The following is a 23,591-nucleotide window of genomic DNA, read 5'->3' on the forward strand; positions in this document are numbered from 1 at the left end:
CACATACTCTAGGTCAGACCCGTCGAGAGTGGTGATTCTAGTCGGGTGGGCGGGTGCCAGCATCGTTCGATTGAAGAGCATGCATTTAGTTTTACTAGTGTTTAAGAGCAGTTGAAGGCTACTGAAGGAGTGTTGTATGGCATTGAAGCTCGTTTGGAGGTTTGTTAACACAGTGTCCAATGAAGGGCCAGATGTATAAAAAATGGTGTTGTCTGCGTATAGATGGATCTGAGAGTCACCAGCAGCAAGAGCGACATCATTGATATACACGGAGAAAAGAGTCGGCCCAAGAATTGAACCCTGTGGCACCCCCATAGAGACTGCCATAGGTCCAGACAACAGGCCCTCCGATTTCACACATTGAACTCTATCTGAGAAGTAGTTGGTGAACCAGGCGACGCAGTCATTTGAGAAACCAAGGCTATTTAGTCTGCCAATAAGAATGCGGTGGTTGACAGAGTCGAAAGCCTTGGCCAGGTCGATGAAGACGGCTGCACAGTACTGTCTATTATCGATTGCGGTTATAATATCGTTTAGGACCTTGAGCGTGGCTGAAGTGCACCCATGACCAGCTCGGAAACCGGATTGCATAGCGGAGAAGGTACGGTGGGATTCGAAATGGTTGGTGATCTGTTTGTTAACTTGGCTTTCAAATACTTTCGAAAGGCAGGGCAGGATGGATATAGGTCTGTAACAGTTTGGATCTAGAGTGTCAGCCCCTTTGAAGAGGGGGATGACCGCGGCAGCTTTCCAATCTCTGGGGATCTCAGACGTTACGAAATAGAGGTTGAATAGGCTAGTAATAGGGGTTGCGACAATTTCGGCGGCTAGTTTTAGAAAGAAAGGGTCCAGATTGTCTAGCCCAGCTGATTTGTAGGGGTCCAGATTTTGCAGCTCTTTCAGAACATCAGCTGTCTGAATTTGTGTGAAGGAGAAGCGGGGGGGACATGGGCAAGTTGCAGCGGAGGGTGCAGAGTTGGTGGCCGGGGTAGTGGTAGCCAGGTGGAAAGCATGGCCAGCCGTAGCAAAATTCTGAGTGTGACAGTTCTGAGTATGACAGTATGACAGATTCTGAGTATGACAGTGAGGAATCAGATTTTGAAAGTGAGGAGCTTCACCCTAACTTTGTGGCCATTGAGGACCCTAAATCTGAAGACCCCTTGCCAACCGACAAAGTCCCAGGTCCCTCTGAAAATGCTGGCGGTGATGGAGGCATAACAACAGTGGGTGAAGTGCAGGAGGTCTGCGGTAGCTGGAAGGCCTCCAATCCTCCTGGACCTGATGTTGACTGATGAGTCCAAGTCTGGAGTGCAAAGCCCCTTGCCATCTCCCTCTGAGGCAGAGTGCTTCAAGCTGTTGAAGGCAATGAGGGTGCCAGCCGGAAAATGCGCCAGGGGTGAAAAGTTCAGTCAGGTTCTGTTCTGACTGGAGATGTGCAAATGTCTGCATACTTGACCTGAGAAAACACTGATGGAGTGCTTGGGCTCTCATCGCAGAGAGAAGTTTGTCCAGCTCATCTAGCTAATGTTTTTATCTGGCCTGCTCAGCTTGGAGCAGACAGGCCGTGTGACTCCTCCGCTTCTGTCCGGTTCCTTCCCGCTCCACTGCCATTTCATCCTAATTAACGCAACCTTGAAGTGATCTTTTGGATCCACTTTCACGTGGCTGGCGATGTGTGGAAAACACTCTCTGTCTCACGCTCACTCTCTATGTCTATCTGCATGCCTGTCTCTCTCTCTCTCTCTTCTCTTTCTCTCTCTCTGTCTGTCTCGCTCTCTCTCACTCTCTATGTCGATCCGCCTGTCTGCCTGCCTGCCTGCCTGCCTGCCTGCCTGCCTTGACGTTTATATTAATGCTTTCGAGGACACAGCAGCTGTCTCAGTTTCTCTGACTCTTAGTCATTGTCTCTCTCTCTCCCTCTCTCTGGAGCTCTCTGGAGAGCATGTACCCGTTCAATCGCTGATTGAAAGGTTACACTAATACATTATTAGGTACTTAGTAATATAATGCATGGTTTACAATATAAATGAGTCCCTAATGATCTTTGGATCCCGTTTACACTTTCACGTGGCTGGCGATGTGTTGAAAACACTCCCTCTCTCTCTGTCTCTCTGTCTGTCTCTCTCACGCTCACTCTCTATGTCTATCAGCATGCCTGCCTGCCTGCCTGCCTGCCTGCCTGCCTGCCTGCCTGCCTGCCTGTCTGCCTGCCTGCCTGTCTGTCTGTCTGTCTGTCTCTCTGTCTGTCTGTCTGTCTGTCTGTCTGTCTGTCTGTCTGTCTGTCTGTCTGTCTGTCTGTCTGTCTGGCTGTCTGGCTGTCTGTCTGTCTCTGGAGAGCATGTACCCGTTCAATCGCTGATTGAAGGGTTACACTAATACATTAGTAGGTACTTAGTAACATAATGCATGGTTTACAATATAAATTAATCCCTAATGATCTTTGGATCCCGTTTACACTTTCATGTGGCTGGCGATGTGTTGAAAACACTCCCTCTCGCTCTCTCTCTCTCTCTCTCTCTCTCACACACACACACACACACACACACACACACACACTCTCTCACTGACTCACTCACACGCTCACTCTCTATGTCTATCTGCATGCCTGCCTCTCTGTCTCTGTCTCTCTCTCTCTTCTCATCTGTCTGTCTGTCTGTCTCTCTCTTTCTCTCTTCATTAAAACCTAGTTTTATTCTAGACAATAAAAACATAATATTGCTGCCAACGGAAAGAAGACATATGACACCTTGACGTTTGTATTAATGCTCTCGAGGACACAGCAGCTGTCTCAGTTTCTCTGACTCGTATCTTTGTCGTTGTCTCTCCACGCCTTGTAAGCGGCTATGTTTGTTGCACCCGTGGGTGAGAATGCTTTACTGACTTAACATATATGTGGTTATAGTGCCCAATCATTTTAAAAATGTATAGGGGACAGCTTGGTGTGTCAGCAAGTCTTCAACCTGTACTTTAATTTTTTTCATTAGCTGAAGTTGGATTGATTACTTTTTTGACTTTTTAGCGTGTACATCATTTTTGAAAAAACTAATAATATGACCTTTAATGGATGAGTATTTTGTTTTCCCCTGTACTCACTGCCAGTTTGGAAGCCTTTGAGAAGTCCTCTAGAAGTGCAAGTGATATAACACACCAAATATTTATTAATACTGTACGCTGTAATGTGCTAACACATTACCTAGTAACTGACCTTGTCCCCAGGCTTGAATTGCTGTCGTATAGAGCCTGGTAACAGTGTGGGACTGCTTGAAACTTAGGGGGTGTGGATTTACTGAGTGACATGCAAATCAATTCAAATTCTGAGCGAATCACACTAATATGAGTTGAGGCTCTAAATCGAGTCGGGAGAGGGTCGTCACTAGTTAACAGCCACAAAGTCATAAACCCTGCCTATTTCTACAATTTATCTTCTTAAATCAGATTTTCAGAACTAACCCTAACCTTACCCCGAACAATAACTACACTGCGAGCCTGTTACACTTGTATTAGATGGGACTTTGAAAAATGGCAAAAATTGCCAATCAAAATAAATGTTCTATCACATTAACCATGTTATTTTGGGGAAGCCCAATTGATCTGGCATATAAAGTTTATGTGAAAACTATTTCTAAGATACGTACTTTCAGATTTTCCGAGCTCACATCCTTGTTTAAATCACTTTCGCTGCTTGCGCTTTGAAGTCCACAATGTGTGTGTGTGTGTGTGTGTGTGTGTATGGGGGGTTGGGGTGGATTAGGGTTAGGTGATGACTGAGAGGACAGCCAATTAAAACTGGTGGCTGTTTTGCTGCTCCTGCCATAGACTCCCATTCAAGTTCCATTCTAAGGTGAAACTAGACGGTTCGACAGAGAGTCTGCTGGTGGATGAGATTACTTACAGTGGGGAAAAAAAGTATTTAGTCAGCCACCAATTGTGCAAGTTCTCCCACTTAAAAAGATGAGAGAGGCCTGTAATTTTCATAGGTACACGTCAACTATGACAGACAAAATGAGAAAAAAAAATCCAGAAAATCACATTGTAGGATTTTTTATGAATTTATTTGCAAATGATGGTGGAAAATAAGTATTTGGTCAACAATAAAAGTTTCTCAATACTTTGTTATATACCCTTTGTTGGCAATGACACAGGTCAAACGTTTTCTGTAAGTCTTCATAAGGTTTTCACACACTGTTGCTGGTATTTTGGCCCATTCCTCCATGCAGATCTCCTCTAGAGCAGTGATGTTTTGGGGCTGTCGCTGGGCAACACGGACTTTCAACTCCCTCCAAAGATTTTCTATGGGGTTGAGATCTGGAGACTGGCTAGGCCACTCCAGGACCTTGAAATGCTTCTTACAAAGCCACTCCTTCGTTGCCCGGGCGGTGTGTTTGGGATCATTGTCATGCTGAAAGACCCAGCCACGTTTCATCTTCAATGCCCTTGCTGATGGAAGGAGGTTTTCACTCAAAATCTCACGATACATGGCCCCATTCATTCTTTCCTTTACACGGATCAGTCGTCCTGGTCCCTTTGCAGAAAAAACTGCCCCAAAGCATGATGTTTCCACCCCCATGCTTCACAGTAGGTATGGTGTTCTTTGGATGCAACTCAGCATTCTTTGTCCTCCAAACACGACGAGTTGAGTTTTTACCAAAAAGTTATATTTTGGTTTCATCTGACCATATGACATTCTCCCAATCCTCTTCTGGATCATCCAAATGCACTCTAGCAAACTTCAGACGGGCCTGGACATGTACTGGCTTAAACAGGGGGACACGTCTGGCACTGCAGGATTTGAGTCCCTGGCGGCGTAGTGTGTTACTGATGGTAGGCTTTGTTACTTTGGTCCCAGCTCTCTGCAGGTCAGTCACTAGGTCCCCCCGTGTGGTTCTGGGATTTTTGCTCACCGTTCTTGTGATCATTTTGACCCCATGGGGTGAGATCTTGCGTGGAGCCCCAGATCGAGGGAGATTATCAGTATGTCTTCCATTTCCTAATAATTGCTCCCACAGTTGATTTCTTCAAACCAAGCTGCTTACCTATTACAGATTCAGTCTTCCCAGCCTGGTGCAGGTCTACAATTTTGTTTCTGGTGTCCTTTGACAGCTCTTTGGTCTTGGCCATAGTGGAGTTTGGAGTGTGACTGTTTGAGGTTGTGGACACGTGTCTTTTATACTGATAACAAGTTCAAACAGGTGCCATTAATACAGGTAATGAGTGGAGGACAGAGGAGCCTCTTAAAGAAGAAGTTACAGGTCTGTGAGAGCCAAAAATCTTGCTTGTTTGTAGGTGACCAAATACTTAATTTTCCACTGTAATTCGCAAATAAAATCATTAAAAATCCTACAATGTGATTTTCTGGATTTTTTTTCTCAATTTGTCTGTCATAGTTGATGTGTACCTATGATGAAAATTACAGGCCTCTCTAATCTTTTTAAGTGGGAGAACTTGCACAATTGGTGGCTGACTAAATACTTTTTTTCCCCACTGTAGCTGCCAACCTGCTTGCACCAATCCTTTGATATAACAGTAAAATACTGTGAAATACAAACCCCTCCACTCAATGAATTTCATTCATCCATCCATTCATTCATTCATTCATTCATTCCGATTACAGTAGCATTTACTTTTCTACAGTATAATACAGTCAATTTTACAGTATTGTACTGTGTGTCATTACACAGTACTTGCTTTGATACCGTATTTATATTACAGTAGCTGTACTGTAGTATGAAATACAGAATTATACTGATCAGTCTATAATTTTAATGGTAGGTTTATTTGAACAGTGAGAGAATAACAACAACAAAATCCAGAAAAACGCATGTCAAAAATGTTATAAATTGATTTGCATTTTAATGAGCGAAATAAGTATTTGACCCCTCTGCAAAACATGACTTAGTACTTGGTTGCAAAACCCTTGTTGGCAATCACAGAGGTCAGACGTTTCTTGTAGTTGGCCACCAGGTTTACAAACATCTCAGGAGGGATTTTGTCCCACTCCTCTTTGCAGATCTTCTTCAAGTCTTTAAGGTTTCGAGGCTGACGTTTGGCAACTCGAACCTTCAGCTCCCTCCACAGATTTTCTATGGGATTAAGGTCTGGAGACTGGCTAGGCTGGAGACTGGCTTGAGCCATTCCTTTGTTGCCTTGGTCGTGTGTTTTGGGTCATTGTCATCCTGGAATACCCATCCACGACCCATTTTCAATGCCCTGGCTGAGGGAAAGAGGTTCTCACCCAAGATTTGATGGTACATGGCCCCGTCCATCGTCCCTTTTGATGCGGTGAAGTTTTCCTGTCCCCTTAGCAGAAAATCACCCCCAAAGCATAAGGTTTCCACCTCCATGTTTGACGGTGGGGATGGTGTTCTTGGGGTCATAGGCAGCATTCCTCCTCCAAACATGGCGAGTTGAGTTGATGCCAAAGAGCTCCATTTTGGTCTCATCTGACCACAACACTTTCACCCAGTTCTCCTCTGAATCATTCAGATGTTCATTGGCAAACTTCAGACGGGCATGTATATGTGCTTTCTTGAGCAGGGGGACCTTGCGGGCGCTGCAGGATTTCAGTCCTTCACGGCATAGTGTGTTACCAATTGTTTTCTTGGTGACTATGGTCCCAGCTGCCTTGAGATCATTGACAAGATCCTCTAGTGTAGTTCTGGGCTGATTCCTCACCATTCTCATGATCATTGCAACTCCACGCGGTGAGATCTTGCATGGAGCCTCAGGCCAGGGGAGATTGACAGTTATTTTGTGTTTCTTCCATTTGCGAATAATCGCACCAACTGTTGTCACCTTCTCACCAAGCTGCTTGGCGATGGTCTTGTAGCCCATTCCAGCCTTGTGTAGGTCTACAATCTTGTCTCTGACATCCTTGGAGAGCTCTTTGGTCTTGGCCATGGTGGAGAGTTTGGAATTTGATTGATTGATTGCTTCTGTGGACAGGTGTCTTTTATACAGGTAACAAACTGAGATTAGGAGCACTCCCTTTAAGGGTGTGCTCCTAATCTCAGCTCGTTCCCTGTATAAAAGACACCTGGGAGCCAGAAATCTTTCTGATTGAGAGGGGGTCAAATACTTATTTCCCTCAATAAAATGCAAATCAATTTATAAAATTTTTGACATGCGTTTTTCTGGATTTTTGTTGTTGTTATTCTGTCTCTCACTGTTCAAATAAACCTGCCATTAAAATTATAGACTGATCATTACTTTGGCAGTGGGCAAACGTACAAAATCAGCAGGGGATCAAATACATTTTTCCCTCACTGTATTCCCCTTTATTACATTCCAACCCCGCCACCCTTTCCCTACTTGGAGTAAACTAGTGAACAACAATGCTTAGGCCTCTACTTCCAGCTTATACTTACTATCTACATTTTATGGACACAGTCAATTTTACAATAATTACATTTTGTTTGTTCTTTCTCCTGAACTTCTTCTACTCTCAACCTCTCCGATCATTTTCATGATGTCCATCCGGTTTGCTTCTATATGCCATATTTTTCTAACTGTGCTCCTTCACAAAAGCTCCCAACCTACAACCTCTACACTTATTATGGACACAGCGTGCCTGCGTTATTAGTTATCTTGTTATTGTTTGTTGTTAGTTGTTATTAGTCCCATCCTTCAATTCCATTCAACACCTCCCATCTATCTTTTAACACCATCCATATAGGATTTCTATTTGCCATATATATTTCAACTGTACTGTGATGTCTTACAAAAGTTCTGAACCTTTCTATTCTCATTGTTTCTACAGATTGTGAATTGAAAATAAACATTTTTGCTAATAGTATTATTATGTTATTGATCGATTGACTATGACTTTCAGATCACCCAGTAGTGCTATCTGCAGGGTTAGCTCCAGGTAAATATTGCAATCCTTTAGCCATTCCTGGACCTGTGTCCAAAAACAAGCTACAAATGGACAGTACCAAACCAAATGATCTAATGATTCTGTCTCTTCGCAGCAAAATCTGCAGAGCTGGGAAGATTGTATCCCCCATATAAATAACATTCTATTGGTAGCAAGAATTTTATATAATAATTTAAATTGAAAGATTCTAAGTTTTGAATCCGGTGTCGTTTTGCGTGTCAGTTCATAAACACTATGCCATGGGATCGGTACGTCAAAAATCTCTTCCCAACTATTTTGCAATCTATATGGGACGGCTGTCAATCCTTTGATCCTTAAATGAAACTGATATACTTTTTTATTTATCACAGTTTTCCTTAACCAATTATGTTCTTTAATGCAAGGCCGACAGACAAGTCCCTTACTTTCTCCCCCTTCCACTTTCCTCTTCCATTTTTGCGGTAAGGCTGCTATTATTTGGTTGTAATTTTGGGTAGAGCAGACATTTCCATATGTTTTTGTTAGCTGCATGTGCAACATAACTCCACCAGTCCTACCGATGATATAATTTACAAAGATTATACCTTCTTTAAAAATGTTGTCAAAAAAAAATGTTTTTTGTCAATTAGTATATTTGAGTTTAACCACAATATTTGTTGCATTATTTGTTCTGTCGTTTCTGGAGGATTAAATTGAAATTGCAACCAACTTTCTATGGCTTGTTTTAGAAATAGTGATATTTGATTAGGAAATCATCTCCCAGATAACTGAAAGTGAGTGGGGTTGTAATCTGAATAAAGAGAAAAAGGCCATTCTTGAACATTGGGTGAGACAATCTTACTAATTTGCTAGAGAACCAGTTCGGATTTAAGTATAACTTTTGTATGACTGAAGCTTTTTGTGATAGGTCTAATGCTTTAATATTTAATAATTTCTGTCCTCCGAATTCATATTCATTACATAAATAGGCCCGTTTAATTTAGTCTGGCTTGCCGTTCCAAATAAAATGGAATATTTTTTTCTCATATAATTAAAAAAACTGTTCGCTAGGCATAGGCAAGACCATAAGCAAATAGGTAAACTGGGATAATACTAAAGAGTTAATCAGGGTGAATTTTTCACAAATTGACAGGTATTTACCTTTCCATGGTAGCAAGATCTTATCTATTTTTGCTAACTTTCTATTATAATTTATTGAAGTGAGATCATTTATTTCCTTTGGGATATGTATTCCGAGTATATCCACATCACCATCAGACCATTTTATTGGTAAACTACATGGTAATGTAACATTTTTATTTTTTATTGATCCAATACGTAATATAGTACATTTGTCATAATTTGGTTGTAATCCAGAGAGGTTAGAAAATGTATCTAGATCCTCTATGAGGCTGTGGAGGGATTCTAGTTGTGGATTTAAAAGAAAACATGAATCATCAGCGTACAATGACACCTTTGTTTTTAAGCCCTGTATTTCTAATCCTCTGATATTATTATTGGATCTGATTTTAATAGCTAACATTTCGATGGCCATAATAAATAGACATGCCGATAGTGGACAACCTTGTTTCACTCCTCTTGACAGTTTAAAACTTTCTGAGAAATAGCCATTATTTACTATTTTACACCTAGGGTTACTATACATGATTTTGACCCATTTTATAAGAGATTCACCAAAATTGAAATGCTCCAGGCATTTATATATAAACCCCAGTCGTACATTATCAAATGCCTTTTCGAAGTCTGCTATGAATAGCAGGCCTGGTTTCTCCGATGCTCGATTGTTTCCAGTACTTGCCTTATATTATCTCCAATGTATCTTCCATGTAAAAAACCTGTCTGATTAGAATAAATAATATCCGACTGTCACGCCCTGACTTATGGGACTCTAGTATGTTGAGTCAGGGTGTGGAATTCTATGTTGTTATTTCTATGTTTACGTTCTAGGTGTTGTATGTCTATGTTTGGCCGGGTGTGATTCCCAATCAGAGACAGCTGTCGCTCATTGTCTCTGATTGGGGGTCATACTTAGGCAGCATATTGGTATCATTAGTTGTGGGATCTTGTTCTGTGTGTGGGCTTGTTTTGTGTTTAGCCTGAGGACTTCACGTTACGTTGATTTGTTGTTTTGTTTGTGTGTTTATCGATGAAATAAACATGTATGCCTTTCACGCTGCGCCTTGGTCTGACCCGTCCTTAAACGAACGTGACACCGACAATACCTTTTTAATTCTATGCGCTATACATTTTGCTAGAATTTTTGCATCACAACACTGAAGTGTAAGGGGCCTCCAATTTTGTAATTGGACTGGATCTTTATATTTTCCACTTGTATCCTGTTTCAGTAATAATGAGATCAGACCTTCTTCTTGAGTGTCAGATAATCTACTATTTACATAGGAGTGGTTAAAACATGCTGATAACGGTCCTCTTACTATATCAAAAAAGGTTTGGTATACCTCGACTGGTATGCCATCCAACCCTGGAGTTTTCCCGGACTTAAAGTCTTTAATTGCATCCAGAAGTTCCTCCTCTGTAATTTCACCTTCACATGAGTCTTTCTGTATGGCTGTTAATTTTATATTATCAATAGAAAAAAAATCTCTACAAGTAGCTTCAGTTAGAGGAGATGGAGGCGACTGAAACGAAAACATATGCTTAAAGTACTTTGTTTCCTCCTTCAAAATATAATTTTTTTGAATCATGGGTAACTACGTCAATTGTAACCAGATTCATTAAATTATTTTTGGTAGCATTCCTATGTTGAAGATAAAAAAATAATTTGGTGCATTTTTCCCCATATTCCATCCAGTTTGCTTAATTTTTATAGTATATTACACTTGATCTTTCTTGAAAGATTTCTCAATTTCTATTTGTTTTTCCTCTAATTTATTGTCACGTTCGCTTACAGACGGAACGGACCAAGGCGCAGCGTGATATGCGTACATGTTTATTGAATATCAAACACAACGACAAAATAACAAACAAAACGAAATGTGAAGTCCGAGGCAGCACAACATACCTTAACACGAAACAAGATCCCACAACTCACTAGTGCCAATAGGCTGCCTAAGTATTGTCCCCAATCAGAGATAACGAGCGACAGCTGCCTCTGATTGGGAACCACACCGGCCAACATAGATCTAGACGATCTAGATCTAAACCTAGAAAATACAACATAGAACATACCACACAGAAAATACACACCCTGACTCAACAAATGCGAGTCCCCAGACTCAGGGCGTGACAGTACCTAACCTGCAGATCCGCCCTGTCGCGGCCTCCTGCTGCCTCGTCGTCCACACCGTGTGCCCCCCCCAAAAAAAATTATTGGGGTTGCCTCTCGGGTCTCCGTTGTCAGCACTCCTCTTCCCGTGAGGACTCCTCCGGGAGCCCCCATGAGTTAGGGAACAGAAACTCGTCGTCGTCCTCCTCCGACTCCTCAGTATAATACTGTTCCCACTCCTCTTCCCAAGGTCGTAGGGACCCAAACTGAAAACCAACCGGGTGCAGTGGTCGGGGCTCTTCTCTCACGCTCCCCGACCACCGCTTTAGCCCCCCCAAAAAATGTTCTTGGGGCTGCTTCTCGGGCCTCCTCCTTTGCCGGCTTCCGTGTTGCCGTTGCTCCTCTCCTGCCTGGGAATCTACCTTCGCCCATGGCCCTTTCCCTGCGAATATCTCTTCCCATGACCACAATTTGCCCACCTGTGACATGGCAATTCGCTCTTCCTGGGCACGCTGCTTGGTCCTCGTTTGGTGGCTTCTTCTGTCACGTTCGCTTACAGACGGGACGGACCAAGGCGCAGCGTGATATGCGTACATGTTTATTGAATATCAAACACAACGACAAAATAACAAACAAAACGAAATGTGAAGTCCGAGAACGCAACGCCACGCCACGCCACGCCACGCCACGCCACGCCACGCCACGCCACGCCACGCCACGCCACGCCACGCCACGCCACGCCACGCCACGCCACGCCACGCCACGCCACGCCACGCCATACATTAACACGGAACAAGATCCCACAACCCACTAGTGCCAATAGGCTGCCTAAGTATGGTCCCCAATCAGAGACAACGAGCGACAGCTGCCTCTGATTGGGAACCACACCGGCCAACATAGATCTAGACGATCTAGATCTAAACCTAGAAAATACAACATAGAACATACTACACAGAAAATACACACCCTGACTCAACAAATACGCGTCCCCAGAGTCAGGGCGTGACATTTATTCTGAGCCTCTATGTTACCATTTTTATTGCCATCTATCTGTTCTAAAGGCACATTTAAAGGTGTCCCATACAATAAGGAGATTTGCTGTACCTATGTTATGTCTTTCTAGTTTGTTTATATTCGCCAAAAGTCACAAGCTCTGGTAAAATAGTACACCTTGTCCATTATGCCTTTGGTCTTCTGTCTTGAACATATTCCATTTACTGTATCAATCACTGCATTGAATACTAACATTATTACTATTTAGTTTGTTTACAGTCATCCAAATGTCATTGATGCTCTGATATAATGGACACCATGTCCATAATTCCCTATATTCCTCGATCTTTAACATACTGTACTCAAGACTCTGGCGTTGAATACTAACTTTACATAGCAAATTCTCCAAAAAACAACAAAATGAACACTGAGAGTGTTAAATCAACACTGAGAGTGTTGAGTCTGGGGACCCTTATAGACACCAGAACGGTGTTAAATTAAAGCATTATTCAAATATTTCCCAGAGTGCCTTGCCTTCCGAGTAAATTGTAGAGTTTCCACCCATGACTGTATTTATAGTGACAGAGACATGGTTGTTGTATTCATCAATTTTCAGTCCTATGGACTTCACCAAGTAAGATCCTAAGTGAATATATGATCATAAAAAAAAGTGTTTATTGAAAGGTCCCGAACAGTCATTCTGATTCCCATGTAAAATAGCCTTTTGAGCGACTAAAATATCACTCATAAAAATTTGGGGGGATAGAAATCCTCGAAATGTGAGAAAAATTTTTTTTCCTTTCATGGATAACTGCCAGGAAGTTTGAAAAGACAGGCTGAGTGGGCAGGGAGCTTATATTCATGAGCTCGCCTTGACTGACAGCTCTTTGAAAGGCCTATGTCAAGAAACTTAGATGCAGTGTTGCAGTAAAATAATCTCAAGCAAAGTTGGTGATACACAAAGCAACTCAAACAACATTGAAATTGCATCAATTACGTCAACATTTGTCATACATCTCCCATTTGGCATGTCTCTTGTGATGCTCTTTCCATGACATAGACTGACCAGGTGAATCCAGGTGAAAGCTATTATCCCTTATTGATCTGTTAAATCCACTTCAATCAGTGTAGATGAAGGGGAGGAGACAGGTTAAATAATTATTTTTAAGCCTTGAGACATGGATTGTGTATGTGTAGCATTCAGAGGGTGAATGGGCAAGACAACATTTTTCAGTGCCTTTGAACAGGGTATGGTATTAGGTGCCAGGTGTATCGCTTTGAGTGTGTCAAGAACTGCAACGCTGCTGCGTTTTTTACGCTCAACAGTTTCCTGTGTGCATCAAGAATGGTCCACCACCCAAAGGACATCTAGCCAACGTCAGGCCAGTGGTCGAAAACAGGTCATTGATGAAAGAGGACAAAGGAGGCTGACACAAATTGTGCAGAGCAACAGACGGGCTACAGTTAGTCAAATGACAGTCCAGTACAACATTAGTGCCCAAAGACACATAAAAGAATGCACAACTCATCGTACGTTGACAAAAATGGGGTATGGCAGCCAACGACCTTACAGAGTTCCACTTCTTTCAGAAATAAAACTAGAAGCTGCAGTTGCAGTGGGCTAAGGACTGAAAACACTGGACACTGGAGAATTAGAAAAACATTGCCTGGTCTGATGAATCCCGGTTCCTGCTGTTTCACGCTGATGGGAAGACTAGGGTATGGAGAAAACCACATGAGTACATCCATCCATCATGCCACGTGTCAACATTGCAGGTGGTGTGATGTGTGTTTTCATGGCACACATTGGGCCCCTTGATAAAAGTGGAGCAACGTTTGAATGCCACAGGAGATCTGAACATCATTGCTAATCAAATGCATCCCTTTATGGCAGCAGTGTAATCTGCAAATTGATTTTTTCAGCAGGATAATGTCCCATGTCACAAGGCTAGGATTGTCCAGGAATGGTTCCACTAACATGCCAGTGAATTCAGCTTACTGCATTGGCCCGCCCAGTCACCAGATCTCAATCCAATTGAGCATCTGTGGGAGATGAGATGGAATGAGCTATTCGGAGTAGAGATCCACTACCAGCCAACTTGACACAACTATGGGAAGCATTGGAGTCAACACTGGCCAGCATCCTGTGAAATGCTTTTGACACCTTGTAGAGTCCATGCCCTGACGAATTGAGGCTGTTCTGAGGACAAAAGGGGGTGCAACTTAATATTAGGAAGGTGTTCCTAATGTTTTGTACACTCAGTCAGTGGAGGCTTATCAGAGGAGGAAGGGGAGGACCTTCCTCCTCAGTGAATTTCATAAAAATTTTAATAGTGAAACATTAAAAAAGTGATATTTGGTAGATAAAACTATAATAAATATATTCACGTCACCAAATAATTGATTGAAATACACTGTTTTGCAATTAAGATCTGCAGTAGCCTCAACAGCACTCTCTGGGGTAGCACCATGGTGTAGCCAGAGGACAGCTAGTTTTTGTCCCCCTCTGGGTTCATTGACTTCAATACAAAACCTAGGAGGCTCATGGTTCTCACCCCCTTCCATAGACTTCCATAGTAATTATGACAACTTCCGGAGGATGTCCTCCAACCCATCAGAGCTCTTGCAGCATGAACTGACATGTGGTCCACCCATTCAAAGGATCAGATAATTAATCTAGTACTGAAAGCATAAGCTACAGCTCGCACTGCAATGCATTTAAATGTGGTGAGTAGTTGACTCAAAGAGAGAGAAAGACAATAGTTTAACAGTTTTGAACTAATTCATTTATTTAAAAATAGAGAATGCAGCGAATTCAGCTAGCTAGTTTAGCCTACTCAAACACCTCACTCAAACAGAGAGGAATGCTATGTTAGCTAGCTGGCTATGGCTATCCAACACTGGAACTCTTCCAAGTCAAGGTAAGCTTTTGGTTTTATTATTTTATTGCCACCGGGGCCTGCAGGTGTAACTGCTAAACTGCTTGCTGTACACTGTACTGTCTCATATAGCCTTCCCAATTCTGGCAATCATTCTGAATACCAGTTGAGGGTGACTTTACCAAAATTCCCAGATCTTCTGAAAAACCTGGTTGAAGGATTCTGGATTTCCTGCTTCTGTTTACAGGAAAGTGATGTGTAATTCCAATTGAAATCCAACCTGAGTTGGGCTAGGCAACAGTTGGAATTGTTATTCACCTGCATTCAGAATGACTGCCAGGGTTTGTAACGTTGTGAGGAGACTACCTTGGATATTTAAACTGAAACAAACATTTCAGTAATGGGTGGAAAATCTTAGTTTAGATTTTGTGTTTTTTAATCTTTGTGTAGCATAATATTAATCAATCAATCAATGTACATGCACAAACATAGATATTGAAACAAACAATTCTAAAACTCCACCTGCAGTAGAGCATGCTGGGAATTATTATAATGATGGGCAAGGTTTTGATTAAAAGTGATGTGTGTAAGTTTCAGGCCCTTACAGTATATTAGCATAAAACTAGGCCCTCAAAATAAGGCCTTATTAAATAGGTATTATGTCAAATATATATATATATATATATATATATATATATATATATATATATATATATATATATATATGTATATTTATTTAATGATAACATATTCACTTAGAAGTCCAGGAGTCAAGAATTTGATGAATGCAACAATGATGTCTCTGTCACTAACAATTACAGTCGTGGGTGGTAAGTCTACAATTTACTTGAAAGGCAAGGCACTCTGGGAAATATTTGAATAAGGCTGTACACTAAGCAGTGTGCTAATTTAACACTGTTCCAGTGTCTGTATGGGTCCACAGACTCAACACTTTCAGTGTTGATTTAAACACTCTCTGTTTTAACACTGGAGAATTTGCTGTGTACCATCTAGTTTGCTTACAGTCACTTAGTCATCAGCTCTGGTAAAAAGGGACACCGTGTACATTCTCCATAATGTCCTCTGGTCTCTGTCTATCTATTAGTGCAATGGGCATTCAGGAATCACAGTGGGCCATCGAGGGGAATCCCATAAATATTTTACAACGTACCAATCCTCTTTCAGTCAGTGACCAATGGCAATCCATCATGATCACAGCATGGAGCTGGGCTGATGGGGCCACCACCAGAGAACTGGCCTCAAACAGGGGGTTGTGCCAATTTCCTCTTAATGGGTTTTCAGATCAGGGTGTTTTATCTAATGATAAAAAATTATGCTCTGAGGCAGAAGAAAGAGAGTAGACTGTATTTTATAGAGGGGGAATGAGAATCATGAGTAAATAGGGGTGGTGGGTGGGATGTTCTTTTGGGGTATATGTTTTTTAAATTAACATTATTGCAAAATAACAAATGGAGTAAACTATGATAAGAAAAGATCACTAGTTATCTACTCCCCTTAGTAATTAATGAACTGATTTTGTAAGAGGGTGGCTGGCCTTCTCACAGAGATCAAACCGTCAGTATGATGAATCACAAAAGGAAACCATGAATGACCTTAAGATAACCTTAAAATGACCTTCACCTCTGAGCTTGCTTTGCTCAGTAGAGTGAACGCATTCCTCCATTTAAACGAAAAGCAGAAGACATAAATATACCACATGTCAAACCAGGGCTGTAGCAGATTCTGTTTTGTTCCAACACAACACCATAACATATGATTGTTCTGTCAATGGCAATGACATAAAACACATTCTAGCACTTTAAGAAACATCACCAATGCAGAATCAGAATGACTACAGCAAGAAGAACACTGGAGCATTCCATTCCGGTATTCCATCTTGTAGCAGTCAGTCAAACGGAAAGGGCAATCCATTTCTTTGATGGCAATATAAATAGGGCTGTCTATAGATGGCATCTGGACCGGTGATTGCAGCCCAGCCTTCCGTAAGGTCCTGGGGGAAGGAGGGGGGTAAAGGGGTGTGGAAGGAGGGTGAGGAGAGGTGAGGAGTTTGTGTATGCACGTGTGTGTGCACAACTGTGTGTGCGTACGCCCAAGTACACTACCGGTCAAAAGTTTTAGAACACCTACTCATTCAAGGGTCTTTCTTTCTTTTTACTATTTTCTACATTGTAGAAAAATAGTGAAAACATCAAAACTATGAAATAGCACATATGGAATCATGTAGTAACCAAAAAAGTGTTAAACAATGTTTATATTTGAGATTCTTCAAATAGCCACACTTTGCTTTGATGACAGCTTTGCACACTCTTGGCATTCTCTCAACCAGCTTCATGAGGTAGTCACCTGGAATGCATTTCAATTCACAGGTGTGCCTTGTTAAAAGTTAATTTGTGTAATTTATTTCCTTCTTCATGTGTTTGAGCCAATCAGTTGTGTTGTGACAAGGTAGGGGGGTATACAGAAGATAGCCCTATTTGATAAAAGACCAAGTCCATATTATGGCAAGAACAGCCCAAATAAGTAAAGGGAAATGACAGTCCATCATTACTTTAAGACATGAAGGTCAGTCAATACGGAAAATGTCAAGAACTTTGAATGTGTCTTTAAGTGCAGTCGCAAAAACTCTGTTAATTATTTATGCATAGTCACTTTAACTCTACCCACATGTACATATTACCTCAACTACCTCAACTAGCCGGTGCCCCCGCACATTGACTCTGCAACGGTACCCCCCTGTCTATATAGCCTCCCTACTGTTATTTTATTTTACTTCTGCTCATTTTTTTCTCAACACTTTTTTTGTTGTTGTTTTATTTTAACTTTTTTTGTTAAAAATAAATGCACTGTTGGTTAAGGGCTGTAAGTAAGCATTTCACTGTAATGTCTGCACCTGTTGTATTCGGCGCATGTGACCAATAAAATTGGATTTGATTTGATTTGAAAAACCATCAAGCGCTATGATGAAACTGGCTCTAATGAGGACCGCCACAGGAATGGGCGAACCAGAGTTACCTCTGCTGCAAAGGATAAGTTCATTAGAGTTACCAGCCTCAGAAATTGCAGCCCAAATAAATACTTCACAGAGTTCAAGTAACAGACACATCTCAACATCAACTGTTCAGAGAAGACTGTGTGAATCAGGCCTTCATGGTCGAATTGATCCAAAGAAACCACTACTAAAGGACACCAATAAGAAGAAGACTTGCTTGGGCCAAGATACACGCACAACGAACATTAGACCAGTGGAAAGTTGTCCTTTGATCTGGAGTCCAAATTTGAGATTTTTGGTTCCAACCGCCGTAGCTTTGTGAGACGCGGTGTGGGTGAACGGATGATCTCCGAATGTGTATTTCCCACCGTAAAGCATGGAGGAGGAGGAGGTATTATGGTGTGGGGGTGCTTTGCTGGTGACACACCAGCATGACTACCATAGCATTCTGCAGCGATACGCCATCCCATCTGGTTTTGGCTTAGTGGGACTATCATTTGTTTTTCAAAAGCACAATGACCCAACACACCTCCAAGCTGTGTAAGGGCTATTTTACCAAGAAGGGGAGTGATGGAGTGCTGCATCAGATGACCTGGCCTGCACAATCCCCCGACCTCAACCAAATTGAGATGGCTTGGGATGAGTCGGACCGCAGAGTGAAGGAAAAGCAGCCAACAAGTGCTTAGCATATGTGGGAACTCATTCAAGACTGTTGGAAAAGCATTCCAGGTGATGCTGGTTGAGAGAATACCAAGAGTGTGCAAAGCTGCCATCAAGGCAAAGGGTGGCTATTTGAAGAATCTCAAATATAAAATATATTTTGATTTGTTTAACACTTTTTTGGTTACTACATGATTCCATATGTGTTATTTCATAGTTTTGATGTCTTCACTATTATTCTTCAATGTAGAAAATAGTAAAAACAAAGAAAAACCCTTGAGCAGGTGTTCTAAAACTTTTGTGGTCCTCTGTAGCTCAGCTGGTAGAGCACGGCGCTTGTAACGCCAAGGTAGTGGGTTCGATCCCCGGGACCACCCATACACAAAAATGTATGCACGCATGACTGTAAGTCGCTTTGGATAAAAGCGTCTGCTAAATGGCATATTATTATTATTATTATTATTGACCGGTTGTGTGTGTGTGCGTGTTTGTGTGTGAGCGCATTAGCATGTGTGTGTGTGTGTGTGTGTGTGTATGTGTGTTTGTTTGTGTGTGTGTGTTTGAGAGGAGGAGACCTGCCTGGCTTGTCAGGTCAAAAAGATTGCAGAAACTCTCTGGAATGCTGTAAATAATGCTGTGACGACCAGCGCACTGCTCTGGATATTTTGTCACAGAAGGGTGTTTGTGGGTTGGGGGGAGTGGAGATGCCAATTTGTGTTAGGTAACATGAGTCTTTTACACCCCCCCTCCTCTCCACACCTCCCTCTCACTGTTTGAGAGTTGAGGGTCCCATGCCTTCGCTAGTGTAAACCAACACTCCTGGTGACCAAATGTTAACTATTACTCCATTATTGAGTTACAAAGACATTATCTTTAGGGCTGTATGACTTACAGTGTACATGCACGCATGTACACACACACACACACACACACACACACACAAACACACACACACAATGATAATCACCCCATAACACTCTCTGTCATACCTAAATAGACTTCAATTCTCCATTTGACTCAAAACACATCATAAAAAGACAAATGATTTCCATCACTTCACCCACTGACAGATTGACTAGAATACATTTCATATTTCCAGAACTGCTTCTATAAACTTGTTGTGCTGCCATCACCTGCCAACACACCCCAATATATTCCTTCTTTAAAAACACTAACACACATTGAAGATGAACTGAGCCATGCCGTTCCATTCATTTTCATGGCAGTGTTTGCTGTTGCCTGGAGGGCATGCTTATGGGTAATAGCACTCCTAATGACAGTGTCTATACACACACACACGCACGTGCAGTCATACACGCATGCACTCATACACGCGCGCGCACACACACACGGACAGACACACACAGACAGACACACACATGGCTATGATTACATTCTCCAGAAGCAAGCAGCAGTGGAGTAACAATCAGTAGACTCACCCAGCCTTGAAGTCATTGGAATGACTGAGTCATTAGGGTTCTCATCATGGCCCACTTTCCCTGTTTCCAGGCCTACAGCCACAGTACAGCTCCTATTATAGGGTCTTGATTGACAATGTTTTCATTGGAGATTCAGCGCTAAGAAGCGATGAGTGAAGCTGGGATTAATGTGTCAGGGCTTATAGTAACTAAAATGTAGGCTACAGTAGGCTCTGTGGCACAGTGGAGGCTGGTGGGAGGAGCTATAGGAGGACGGGCTCATTGTAATGTGGTATCCATACGTTTGATGTGTTTGATACCATTCCATTTATTCCATCCCAGCCATTACAATGAGCCCGTCCTCCTATAGCTCCTTCCTCCAGCTTCCACTGCTGTGGTAGAATTGAAACAGAAGCTGTTCATGACAAATAAATTTGAGCAACATTTTTATGTTTAAATTATCCAAACACCCCCTCCTTCCAATAAAATTAAAGTATGTATTTGAAGATAATATATTTGTCTGGTTATCAAAGAGGTGATATTAGGAAAATATTGTATCCAAAGGTGACCTCTATCATTGGTTAGCTATGGTAAGATGCAGTAGCCGTACAGTTTCAGCGGGTGTGAGATCCAGATGCCTCCTTCTTTTAAAGGTATATTTTTTGCCATTTTATGCTTTATTGGATAGAGGAGAGACAGTGGGAAAAACAGATAGAGTTTTGCTGAAATAGCAGCGGGCCAGATTAGAACCCATGCTGCAGCATATGTGATCTAGAGGCAGCAGTTTAGACCCCTAGACCACAGACGTCTCCTTCTTTACCCTGTGATACAGTAGCCACAAACCCCTCCTTTGGAAATGATCCACAATTACAAAAAATAATTAGTCTCACAAAACAACACTTGATTCAACACGTTTAGTTTTTCAATTTAAATTGTTAAACAAAATTATTGCCACCAACAGAATGTTATAAACTGAGTGTAGAAAATATTAGGAACACCTTCCTAATATTGAGTTGCACACCCTTTTGCCCTCAGACCAGCCTCAATTCCACAGGGATGCTGGCCATGTTGACTTCAATGATTCCCACAGTTGTGTCAAGTTGGCTGGATATCCTTTGGGTGGTGGACCATTTTTGCTACACACGGGAAACTGTTAAGCGTGAAAAACACAGCAGCAGTGCAGTTCTTGATACACTCAAAACAGTGCGCTTGGCACCTATTATCATATCAAAGGTAATTCAATATTTTGTCTTGCCCATTCATCCTCTGAATCGCACACATACACAATCCATGTCTCAATTGTCTCAAGGCTTAGAAATCCTTCTTTAACCTGTCTCCTCGTCTTCATCTACATTGATTGAAGTGGATGTAACAAGTGGGGATCATAAGGGATCATAGCTTTCACCTGGATTCACCTGGTCAGTCTATATCAAGGAAAGAGCAGGTGTTGCTAATGTTTTGTATACTCAGTGTATATATGGGGCATACAACAATCTCAGCTCTGCAGATTTTGCTGCGAAGAGACAAAATCATTCAATAATTTATTCTGGTATTGCCCCCATGTAGCTTGTAAAGATACAAATAATAATTAATGTCTCACTCATCCAGACACTGTGTCTCTGTCTCTGTCACAAAGCAGCTGTTTCCATGGCAGCCCATACCTAAATAGACTCTATCCATCCATCTGACTGGTTGTGTGTCCCAAATGGCACCCTATTCCTTGTATAGGGAGCCATAGGGCTCTGATCAAAAGTAGTGCACTATAGGGAATAGGGTGCCATTTGGGACGAATCCAAGGTTTCCTTCCAGTGTGCAGATGGATGTGAGAGACAGTGACCTTCAGAAACGGTCTGATATATCACGACCCCACACTGTAAACCCCAATGTGCTGTCATTACTCAAAACTTTTGAGGAAACCCATTGCACTTAATATATCTGAGTACAGATACTTAAAGTGATTTTGTAATCTTTACTCAAACCGATAAGAGTCACAGTGACCCTGTAGGTGGTTCAGATTTTAATTGTATCAGCTTGAATATTTTGAGGAACCCCACTTTACCACACATCCAATATAATTTCCCAGTGTGCCTTGCATTTTTTGAGTGAATTATAGAGTTACCACCCATGAGTGTATTTGTTAGTGACAGAAACTAAGTTTCCATCCAATTTATGACAGATTTTCATGCGAATATTCTCAAAACTGTGTAAAACAATATGCGCATTTTCCTGCCTGAGATATGTTTCAATCAAACTGATTTTTTTGTGGACAAAAGGCTGTGCGTGATGGTGTAGTGCACATAAAAATAACTTTTGCTGATAAATTCCCATGCACCTAATGTAAAATGGGTTTTCAACCGAATTTTCAACTCTACTGATGGTTTCGTCAGAAAAACTGTAGCGTTATATAGCAAATTTGCCCACTCTGGTCTTGGCACATGCATTCTAGCCAAAAGCTTGCAGATACAGTGCGGGTAGGCTATTTACATTCTGAGATTATTACGGATAAGAGCGATATTATTTGTATTTGTCAAACGGCAGCCAAGCATCGATCGTCATGTCACCAGAATAAGACCCTCGATATTTATTGGAAAGGAGCATCAAGCTCATCACCTTGCACATTACCACCCTGTGAAGTCCATCATAAATTATTTCATCTGTAGCCTAATAAACTGCATGCTTTCCTGAGTCGTAGTGGGAGGACCACACAACAAATCATCGCGTGACTCCAAGTTTACTTTGATATGATTAGACGTTTCCACTGCCATTTCTCGCATACTTATTTTTACCGACACAAAAAGATCCCACTAACTCGAACAAACAAATTGTCTGTCGGCATTTACAAAATTGTACCGGCATTTCATGTTTCCATCAGCCCGGTCGTGACTTTTTCCATGTGTCAGGTAATTCATCTGCATGAAATGGTTCGATGGAAACGTGGTTAGTGACATGGTTATTGAATTCGTTCATGTTCAGTCCTGTGGCCTTCACCAACTGAGTTCCTAGGTGAATATTATCATTATCATTAAACTCTTGATGACAATACATTATATATTTGGTGGTTGACAGGCAACATCAGGCCTAAATAGGTTTTCAAAATTACATCAGTCACATTATGCTGGCTTGCAAAGTGATGTGTAATTCCTGTTGACATTTCTATTCACCTGCAACCTGCATTCATAATGACTGCCAGGGTTAGGAACATTGTGAGGAGACTACCTAAGCCATCTAAACTGGAACAACCATTTCAGTAACGTGTGCAAAAAAATCTAACTAAATGATTGGATTAGTTTAGAAAAATGCATAAAACTATTCAAAGAAATCTACCTACAGTAGAAAATTATGTTGATGTGAATTCTCATTTAGTTTTGAGTCAGTACCACATAAACATATTAAGTAATAATGACTTTTCATTGACTTACTATAAGTATTTGATTTAAAAATGCCTTGGGGTTTACAATGTATGTGTCTTTTCCCTCTCCCCATTTAACACTGAGCGAGAAGAAGTCACATGGACAGGAGCCATGAGGGCTCAACACACTGTATAATTGGAATG

The sequence above is a fragment of the Coregonus clupeaformis genome, chromosome 14 (assembly GCF_020615455.1).
Source record: "Coregonus clupeaformis isolate EN_2021a chromosome 14, ASM2061545v1, whole genome shotgun sequence".
Classification (NCBI taxonomy): domain Eukaryota; kingdom Metazoa; phylum Chordata; class Actinopteri; order Salmoniformes; family Salmonidae; genus Coregonus; species Coregonus clupeaformis.